This window comes from Schistocerca piceifrons, chromosome 1 (genome assembly GCF_021461385.2).
Source record: "Schistocerca piceifrons isolate TAMUIC-IGC-003096 chromosome 1, iqSchPice1.1, whole genome shotgun sequence".
In the NCBI taxonomy this organism is placed as follows: Eukaryota; Metazoa; Arthropoda; class Insecta; order Orthoptera; family Acrididae; genus Schistocerca; species Schistocerca piceifrons.
Window position 1 is genome coordinate 995400904 of NC_060138.1, and position 10306 is coordinate 995411209.

Consider the following 10306-nt stretch of genomic DNA (forward strand, 5'->3'; position numbering starts at 1 on the left):
TCCTTTTTATTAGTTAAATTGTGCACACAAAGAAGGTTTAGGGTATTATTATGCACTTTTAACACAATTTTAGTACTGTTTCCTGCCTATGTTATTATCTCTAAGAGTAACGGTTTGTCACCTAGACTTATGTTGTTGTTGTTGTGGTCTTCAGTCCTGAGACTTGTTTGATTCAGCTCTCCATGCTACTCTATCCTGTGCAAGCTTCTTCATCTCCCAGTACCTACTGCAACCTACATCCTTCTGAATCTGCTTGGTGTATTCATCTCTTGGTCTCCCTCTACGATTTTTAACCTCCACGCTGCCCTCCAATAGTAAATTGGCGATCCCTTGATGCCTCAGAACATGTCCTACCAACCGATCCCTTCTTCTAGTCAAGTTGTGCCACAAATTTCTATTCTCCCCAATTCTATTCAACACCTCCTCATTAGTTATGTGATCTACCCATCCAATCTTCAGCATTATTCTGTAGCACCACATTTCGAAAGCTTCTATTCTCTTCTTGTCTAAACTATTTATCGTCCATGTTTCACTTCCATACATGGCTACACTCCATACAAGTACTTTCAGAAACGACTTCCTAACACTTAAATCAATACTCGATGTTAACAAATTTCTCTTCTTCAAAAACGGTTTCCTTGCCATTGCCAGTCTACATTTTATATCCACTCTACTTCGACCATCATCAGTTATTTTGCTCCCCAAATAGCAAAACTCCTTTACTACTTTAACTGTCTCATTTCCTAATCTAATACCCTCAGCATCACCCGACATAATTCGACAACATTCCATTATCCTCGTTTTGCTTTTGTTGCTGTTCATCTTATATCTTCCTTTCAAGACACTATCCATTCCGTTAAACTGCTCTTCCAAGTCCTTTGCTGCCTCTGACAGAATTACAATGTCATCAGCGAACCTCAAAGTTTTTATTTCTTCTCCCCACTGCTTCCCTTTCATGCCCCTCGACTCTTATAACTGCCATTTGGTTTTTATACAAATTGTAAATAGCCTTTCCCTCCCTATGTTTTACCCCTGCCACCTTCAGAATTTGAAAGAGAGTATTCCAGTCAACATTGTCAAAAGCTTTCTCTAAGTCTACAAATGCTAGAAACTTAGGTTTGCCTTTCCTTAACCTAGCTTCTAAGATAAGTCGTAAGGTCAGTATTGCCTCACGTGTTCCAATATTTCTTGGCTTTCCCAAAGCCGCCAGTAGTTCTAATGGAATGTTGTCTACTCCCGGGGCCTTGTTTCGACTCAGGTCTTTCAGTGCTCTGTCAAACTCTTCACGCAGTATCATATCTCCCATTTCATCTACCTCCTCTTCCATTTCCATAATATTGTCCTCAAGTACATTACGCTTGTACAGACCCTCTATATACTTCTTCCACCTTTCTGCTTTCCCTTCTTTGCTTAGAACTGGGTTTCCATCTGAGCTCTTGATATTCATACAAGTGGCTCTCTTTCTTCTAAAGGTCTCTTTAATTTTCCTGTAGGCAGTATCTATCGTACCCCTCGTGAGATAAGCCTCTACATCCTTACATTTATCCTCTAGCCATGTCTGCTTAGCCATTTTGCACTTCCTGTCGATCTCATTTTTGAGACGTTTGTATTCCTTTTTGTCTGCTTCATTTACTGCATTTTTATATTTTCTCCTTTCATGAAATAAATTGATCTTCTGTTACCCAAGGATTTCTATTAGCCCTCGTCTTTTTACCTAGTTATTCCCCTGCTGCCTTCACTATTTCATCCCTCAAAGCTACCCTTTCTTCTTCTTCTGTATTTCTTTCCCCCATTCCTGTCAATCGATCCCTAATGTTCTCACTGAAACTCTCTACAACCTCTGGTTCTGTCAGTTTATCCAGATCTCATCTCGTTAAATTCCCACGTATTTGCAGTTTCTTCAGTTTTAATCTACAGTTCATAATCAGTAGATTGTGGTCAGAGTCCACATCTGCCCCTGGAAATGTCTTACAATTTAAAATTTGGTTCCTAAATATCTGTCTTACCATTATCTAATCTATCTGAAACCTGTCAGTATCTCCAGTCCTCTTCCATGTATGCAACATTCTCTTATGATTCTTGAACCAAGTGTTAGCTATGATTAAGTTATGCTCTGCGCAAAATTCTACCAGGCGGCTTCCTCTTTCATTTCTTACCCCCATTCCATACTCACCTACTACGTTTCCTTCTCTTGATTTTCTTACTACATAATTCCAGTGTCCCATGGCTATTAAATTTTCGTCTCCCTTCACTATCTGAATAATTTCTTTTATCTCATCATACATATCATCAATGTCTTCGCGGAGCTAGTTGGCATATGAACTTGTACTACTGTGGTAGGCATTGGCTTCGTGTCTATCTTGGTCACAACAATGCATTCACTATGCTGTTTGTAGTAGCTTATCCACACTCCTATTTTTTTATTCACTGTTATACCTACTCCTGCATTACTCTTATTTGATTTTGTATTTATAACCCTGTATTCACCTGACCAGAAGTCGTGTTCCTCCTGCCACCGAACTTCATTAGTTCTCACTAAATCTAACTTTAACCTATCAATTTCCCTTTTTAAATTTTCTAACCTACCTTCCCGATTAAGGGATCTGATATTCAACGCTCCGATCCGTAGAACGCCAGTTTTCTTTCTCCTGATAACGATGTCCTCCTCCGTAGTCCCCGCCCGGAGATCCGAATGGGGGACTATTTTACCTCCAGAATATTTTTCCCAAGAGGACGCCATCATCATTTAACCATACAGTAAAGCTGCATGCCCTCGGGAAAAACTATGGCTGTAGTTTCCCCTTGCTTGCCTCTATAGGTGTCCATAAATAGAGGGATTACCACCGGTGCCGGAGTCTGTGCACGAACTGACTTCTCAGATTCGTCTTATATGGGATTCATATTGGGGGGATCTGAGTGGCCAAATCATTCGCTCGAATTGTCCAAAATGTTCTTAAACAAATCGTTAACAACTGGGGCCATACTTTTTACTTACTTTAAAGAGGCGTTTGACCGAGTATGTAACACTTTCTTGTTGAGGATATTGAAAGCTGTCAGGTTTGAAGATGAAGAGTGTCGAGTGTTGCTCAGTTTTTTTACTGACATCCAAACGTTGTGCTCAGCTCACCCAATTCCCCCCCGCCTCCCCCCCCCCCCCACCAGCCTCACTCCTCCAAGTAACCACCCACTGGGGTGTCCCTCAAGGGACCCCACTCTTCGTATTAGTGTCTAATTTCTGGAGCCCTTATTTCGTCGTATCGCTGGTCAGCTACGTGGCTGGACGACATTAGGAGAGCAGTTTTCAGTGGGAACGTATGCGGAAGATGTCATAGTCTTAAGAATGAAGATGAATTTCCCTGCTCAAGAAAACCTTGGATGCTTTATGTTATCTCTGTGGAGCCTGCGTTCATGAAAGGAAATGCAATACGTTGAATTTGCTGGGCCTTCCAGACATTTTATCCCAGTGGCTATGGTGGTTGATCGCAATAAATCGTTGGGTGTTGTCGCTGATCGTTGCCTGATCAAGATAATTCCGCTCAGTTGGAGATGGGTTATGGATAAAACACAATGGAGGATGTTCGAGCATAAGCGTCGCTTCCTAACATTATTTCAAAAAAATCTGAATCTCAGATAATTATGGTTTGTGTAAAATGTATTAAGCCGCACAAATTATTCCACTTCCCCCTATGACAGCCCTTACGATATGAAGTTATGGGGAGGCTCTGAGACCTCGGAGGATTGGGGCTCCCTGATATACAGATGAAGGCTTCGCTATTATTTATCCATTGCACTATATTAACATGGACTCAAGCAGTTCACTCAGTCACGTCTCGTCTCTTTAGCTGTCTCCGGCTGCTGAGTTTAACTCCGCCTGTCTATGTTGGCCGGTTGAATTTCAAATTGAAACACATGGGAATTTTATATCACTGTCGGGTACTTCGAGAGAACCAGCAGCAGGTCCACAGAGCCGAATAACTACTGAAAGTTGGCGACGACACATCTCAGCACCAGACTCTTATTTCGTTGCTGGGAAGGTCTCGTTTGCCTCTCACGGTGAACGCGCGTCGCCGACAACTTCTTGGAAGCTGGTGTGGTTCCAAATTAGCCTACATATTCTATCAGCGGACGTGGCATCGTCGTGGTACAAGGTCGCTGACAATCTGGGGTACCTACCAATGAACGTCTTTTTGATATTGGTCAAAGTGCAACAGACCAGTGCAACAGTTGCCTCCAGACTGATACCTTACAACATAGACTTGTCTCTTGTGGTCGAGAGCACTGAATTAGAAGGCAACTGTCTTTACTCAACCGATGGAATCGCTGCCGAAAACAAAAAAAAAAAAAATATATATATATATATATATATATATATATATATATATATATATATATATATATACAGCTCTTAATCTGTTACGTTCACTGTGTAGTGGGAGGTGAGAACGATCCCGACCCTCGTACCTTTCAGCAATACACGGTTACCGCTCACTGGAAATGACAGTGGACGCCGTGTTATGACCCTTAATCTGCCAATATGCTGTCTCATGTTTTTAGCCGCAAGAGGGTTGGATAACGTAAATTTGCGGCACTGTGATGCTTTGGGATTTTTTCCCACTCTCCCGTCCTGCTTTTGTGGTAATGCTTGTTCACGTTCACGGTTGTGGAGCTTTCGTTTTTTATGTCTATTTCGTTTCATAAAAATAAAAAACAAGAAAAACCACTCAAGAGGTACCCTTTGTCTACTTCGTCTTACTTCATTGAAAGATGAGACTTATTTTCTGTCTAAAGAGAAAATGAGCGTAATTATAATGTCGTGATTTGCGTGGTTGTAGGATGTAGATTTGCATCCTGATACATGTAAACATTTCTTTTTCATCTCAATTAACACATTTTGAAAAAAAAGAGTCGGTAGGGCACTTGACCCCGAAAGACAAAGCTAAAAAATGCAGTCAAGGCATTAGACCACTAGACGCTCGTCCGTGTTCGATTCTTGGTTTTGGATTTGTTCGTATATCTGGTAATACTCTGATAATCGGAATACTGTTCTTTGCCTTTGTTTGAAGTAAAACATCTAAGGTGTGATTAATTATCAAATAAGAATATATTATGTATTTGCAGTTATTTTCATCGTGATACACAGAACAAAACTACACCTACAGTATATAATTACGTAATTTTAACTGATCGTCTACTCGTAAGCGTTCTTACGATCAGCTGGGTGAACCTTATCATAGAAACAGGCAAAATATAACTATTTCTAGCACCATGCGAAATCTCGCCACTTTGACACTTTTTCCGGTAGATTTTTCATGGAAAACTTACTGATTCACGTTGCTGAACACAGATTTATCACGAATCAATTTTGATACGTACCAAGTGTATAAAAGCATATCTTGAGAGACAGGTATAGGCAACCGTTTCTGAAAAAAGTGGTTCTACACGTGCCCTGTTATGTACGTGCTGCTTGGGTTTTCAGTTCTAATCGCAATGCAGAAGAGTGCACTCTAGATTCTTATTTTCCGTTTTGTTTAATGGAACTACAAATTGTTAGAAGAAATTCTGTAACAAAATCTGAAGAAAAACCATGACACGTTAGGCCTTCTCACAAGCTCAACTCTGTGAGTTTTGGTAATGATCACAGATATCTGCTTTGTGAATACCAAGCATCTGCACTATACGGAACTCTGAAGAACTTCGACTCGATTGTCAACGACACGAATTTGAGTTTTGTTCATTACGTAGGACACACATGTCAAGGCAATAGTTTTGAAACGAATTTAATCGCTCTGTGCTAAATCTGTGTAATAGCAGTTTGGCAACTCCGTAGACGTTTGCGGACACCGGTGTTAGCAACTATCTTCCGCTCTAAGTAGTTTCAAAAACGGAAATTTTTTTGGTTTAAATATAATTCAATACCTTAAATAAGACTTTCGATCAGCGTTAAGGTACGAGGACCTCAAAATGAGCAGTGTACCGGCATTGCTGAAGGTCATGTACTACTAGGTATTCACATAGATTATCGCATACATTTACCGTAAGAAATCAAACAACGACAGTGAAACTGATTACACCAGGGTTACTCACTATGACTTGACAAAAAACATACGAATTCCTGATGAAAAAATTGGATGAAGAACCGCTTCTAAAAGTAAAAGAAACGAAATACAAAGTGTTAATAATAACATTGTAAGACGTATGCGTTGCCGGCGATGGGCGAGGCATGGCAGAATCTCTGACCAGAGAGTAGTATGCAGTTAGTTGTTGCTTGTCGCGAGTCGGCAGTAGTCGGCGTCAGTCGGCAGTAGTAGTCAGTCTGCTTTAGTCGTCAGTCCGTGCTAGTAAGCTGTAGTTTGCAGTGGTCGGCGCGTGCCCGCGCGTGTCAGCAGTCTGTTCTGGTCGGGACTCTGGAGGATGAGTATTATTATAGAAGGTAAAGAAGCAGCCTTGCGCATATCTAATAATGTATGTTAATTGTCATTTAATTTGTTCAAAAAAAAATGCCCCAATAATATTTTTTACAATATAAAGTAACTTTTTTTAAAGAAAAGCATTCATTTCAATTTAAAGAAAATTTCCAATGCATGATCATTCCTTCGAACAATAAAAAAAAATATACGCCACCACTGCACGAAGCTGTGCCAAAAAATTTCTACATAAGAGCAGATATATTTGCAGTTTTTTATTAAGGTAAGAATTTTTGTTTTTTTATTCAGAATACAGGGCCGAAGGGCAGCGCTGCCGTCCTCATAAAATTTATCAGGTTACTGAATTTTTTTATTATTTCCGGATTTAGAAATTGAATTTTGTGGTTACATTAAATGTGAATGCATTTCTGCACAGAGATTATAAATGGGAGCCAATTTTGTTCAGAGGTTACAATATTTAAAATTCATTTAATTATTATTTTGTAGGGAGGTTACACTTGGCTCATGGTTCATGGCTCATTTTAATTATTAATTGTTGTGCGGAGGTTACACTTGGTTCCATAATAATTATTTTTATTTCAATTTTATAAATTTGTGTGGGGAGGTTACAACATCAAATAACGTAGTGAGGTATTCTGATTGGATCACAAGCTATAAAATTAATTTTGAGCCATACTTATGTCTTGTATATTCGTGTAATACAACGTTGATCATACAAAAACGGCAATTATGTCTCCGATGCTATCGAGCGTCAAACGCAAATGACAGACCTTTTTGTGCAGAACACCACTCAGCAACAGTAGAGCATTTCACACTCTTCAAACCGATGAGCGGTAGTTCACGCTTCCAACACAGGGGGAGGGAGCACAGCTCCGCCACAGCAGCAGCTGCCGCTTGCCAACAAGTGGATCCTGGGGAGATCTGATGCGTGGGGCTTTTAAAGACAGACAGCCTGCCAAGAAGCCAGTCGCATAAATGTTATTGAACTGAACTGTTAATACCGGTGTGTCAGAAAGTGGAAATACACTCAGGACTAAAGCATTGAGGCGCTACAAAAATTTAGGAAACGAGCGGTTTTCGACCGTGAGGCTTTACATTCAGACGGTGTGCTCGTTGCCTCTAGGCCACGGGAGTAGACGTAGCATAATACGTCGAACAGAATGCAAGAGTTCCACCAGGAACTGACGTAGCCTACAGTTGGCAGGGCAGCTGGATTTCGAGAATCATCAATGTGTCCTGCTTATTTGTCCCATGTCGCGATCGGCGCGGACTTAGACTCTACGGCCGGCTGTTGTGGCCGAGCGGTTCTAGGCGCTTCAGTCCGGAACCGCACTGCTGCTACGGTCGCAGATTGAATCCTGCCTCGGGCATGGATGTTTGTGATGTCCTTAGGTTAGTTACGTTTAAGTAGTTCTAAGTTCTGGGGACTGATGACCTCAGATGTAAAGTCCCATAGTGCTTAGAGTCATTTCAACCATTTTTAGACTCCACGGCGGGCTGAACTCGGCCAGGTTTTATGTCAAAGGGTGCACATCAGGCAACTGGCAGTGTTTTCTGGAAATGTCGGAAAAAGAAGCATTAGAAGAACGATGAAGGTTAAACGTCCTGTCGACGACGAGGTCGTTAGAGACGGATACATACTCGGATTAGGAAGGGATGGAGAAGACAAACGGCTGTGCTCTTCCAATGGAACCTTCTCAAAATTTGCCATAAACGATTTAGGGAAGTGACGCTTGCTAGGACACTATGAAATGACATAAGGAATTTGACAGAGCTGCTAGAAAGAAAGTTTGGGACGACACAAGGTATGTAGCTAACGTCTAGTCTTCCTTGGACAGCACAGAGTGGAACTGGTTCGAGAACATAAAGGAAAAGATGAAGAGGCAGAAATGAACAAAATACTTCGAGACAACCATCATGGGGCCACAAAACCGAATAACTAGCAAAGAATAGTTGGAGACGAACAGTGGTATTCGCTGTGGTGTCAAAAGTCATGGGATATCTCCAAACAAGGTACTGGACCTCCTTTTTCCCGACGTAGTGTACCAGCTCGACGTGACAGAGACTCAACAAGTCGGTGGAAGTTCCTTGCTGAAATAGTGAGCTGTGCTGCCACTACAGCCGTCTATAGTAGCGGAACTGCTGCCGATGCATAAGTTTGTTCACGAACAGACTTCTCGGTTTTGCCTTATAAATGTTCGATGAGATTCACGTCGGGTGATCTACCTCACGAAATCATTCGCTCTAATTGTCCAGAATGTCGTTCAGGCCAGTCGCAAACAACTGTGGTCAGTGACATGGCGCCTTGTCAACCAAAAAAATTGTATCTTTGTTTGGGAACATGAAATTCAAGAATAGCCCGAAATGGTCTCCAGGTAGACGAACATATCCATTTTCAGTCAATAGTCGGTTCAGTTGGATCAGATACCTTGTCCATTCTATGCAAACACGCCGGCCGTGGTGGCCGAGCGGTTCTAGGCGCTTCAGTCCGGAACCACGCTGTTGCTACGGTCGCAGGTTCGAATCCTGCCTCGGGCATGGATGTGTTTGGTGTCCTTAGGTTAGTTAGGTTTGAGTAGTTCTAAGTCTAGGGGACTGATGACCCCAGATGTTAAGACCAATAGTGCTTAGAGCCCTTTGGACTATTTTGAACAACTTCAGTCCGTGGCTTCGTGGTGGCCTATCATCAGCTCTTATCAACTGATACCGGGACTCATCCATCAAGGCCACGGTTTTCCAGTCTCGTAGGGTCCAACTGATGTGGTCATGAGCCCAAGAGAGGTGCTGCAGGCGATGTCCTGCTATTAGAAAAGGCACTCGTCATTAACACCAAATTTCTCCGCTCAGTCCTAACAGATACGTTTGCCATAGCACCAACATTGATTTCAGCGTTTATTTCACACAGTATTTCGTGTCTGCTAGCAGTGACAAGTCTACGAAAACGCCGATGCTCTCGGACGTCAAGTGAAGGGCGTCGGCCACTGCTTTTTCCGTGGTGAGAGGTAATGCCTGAAATTTGGTGTTCTCGGCACGGTGTTGACACTGTGGATCTCAAAATACTGAATTTCCTAACGATTTCCGAACTGGAAAGCTGACGTAGTATCGCACATAACGAGAGGTGTGGCAGAGGACAGCGACCAAGCACTTCGTTTGAATGACGGCCATGATGTGGTGTCAGCAACTGCAAGGTAACAAAAGCGTCAGCCGTAGATCTGTGACTAAAGCTTTTGTCACCAACATTGTTACCTCCGACGCATTGTGTGAAGTGATTTTAAGATCTTGCAAGCGGCTCACCTTGATAATTGCTGTAAGATTGTAAGCGAGATATCGGAACAATAATTAATAATATCCCAGACGCACGCCTCAAAGATGAAAGAAAATTCGTTTCGCTGGGGAAACATCACCAAATATAAAAGAACCAAGTTTTTTTGTGACACAGATACGACAGGCTCCTTCGGCGATTCCATCGCTGCACAGGAGAACGGACATTTGTACAAGTTGGTCCATAGATGTGGTACTATTCTTCTAAAACGGTAGGGTAAAGAGGCGCTTTAAGTTAGATGGTGTGAGAGGCGAGTAGTACACAATACTTACAAAAATTGAGAAGGAACAATAAGGATGGAAGACCAGAAACTGAGTTCTTGGATTAGAAAGGGTGTAAGGCAGAAATGTAGTCTTTTCCCTTGCTGTTCAGTCTATACATCAATCAATGTAGGAAATAAAACAAAGGTTCAAGAGTGTGATGGAAATTCGTGGTGAAAGGATATCAATGATAAGATTCGCTGATGAAAGTGCTATCTTCAGAGAAAGTGAAGACGTATTACAGGAACTGTTGAATGGAATGAGCAGTCTAGTGAGTATAGAATATAGTTTGAGGGTAA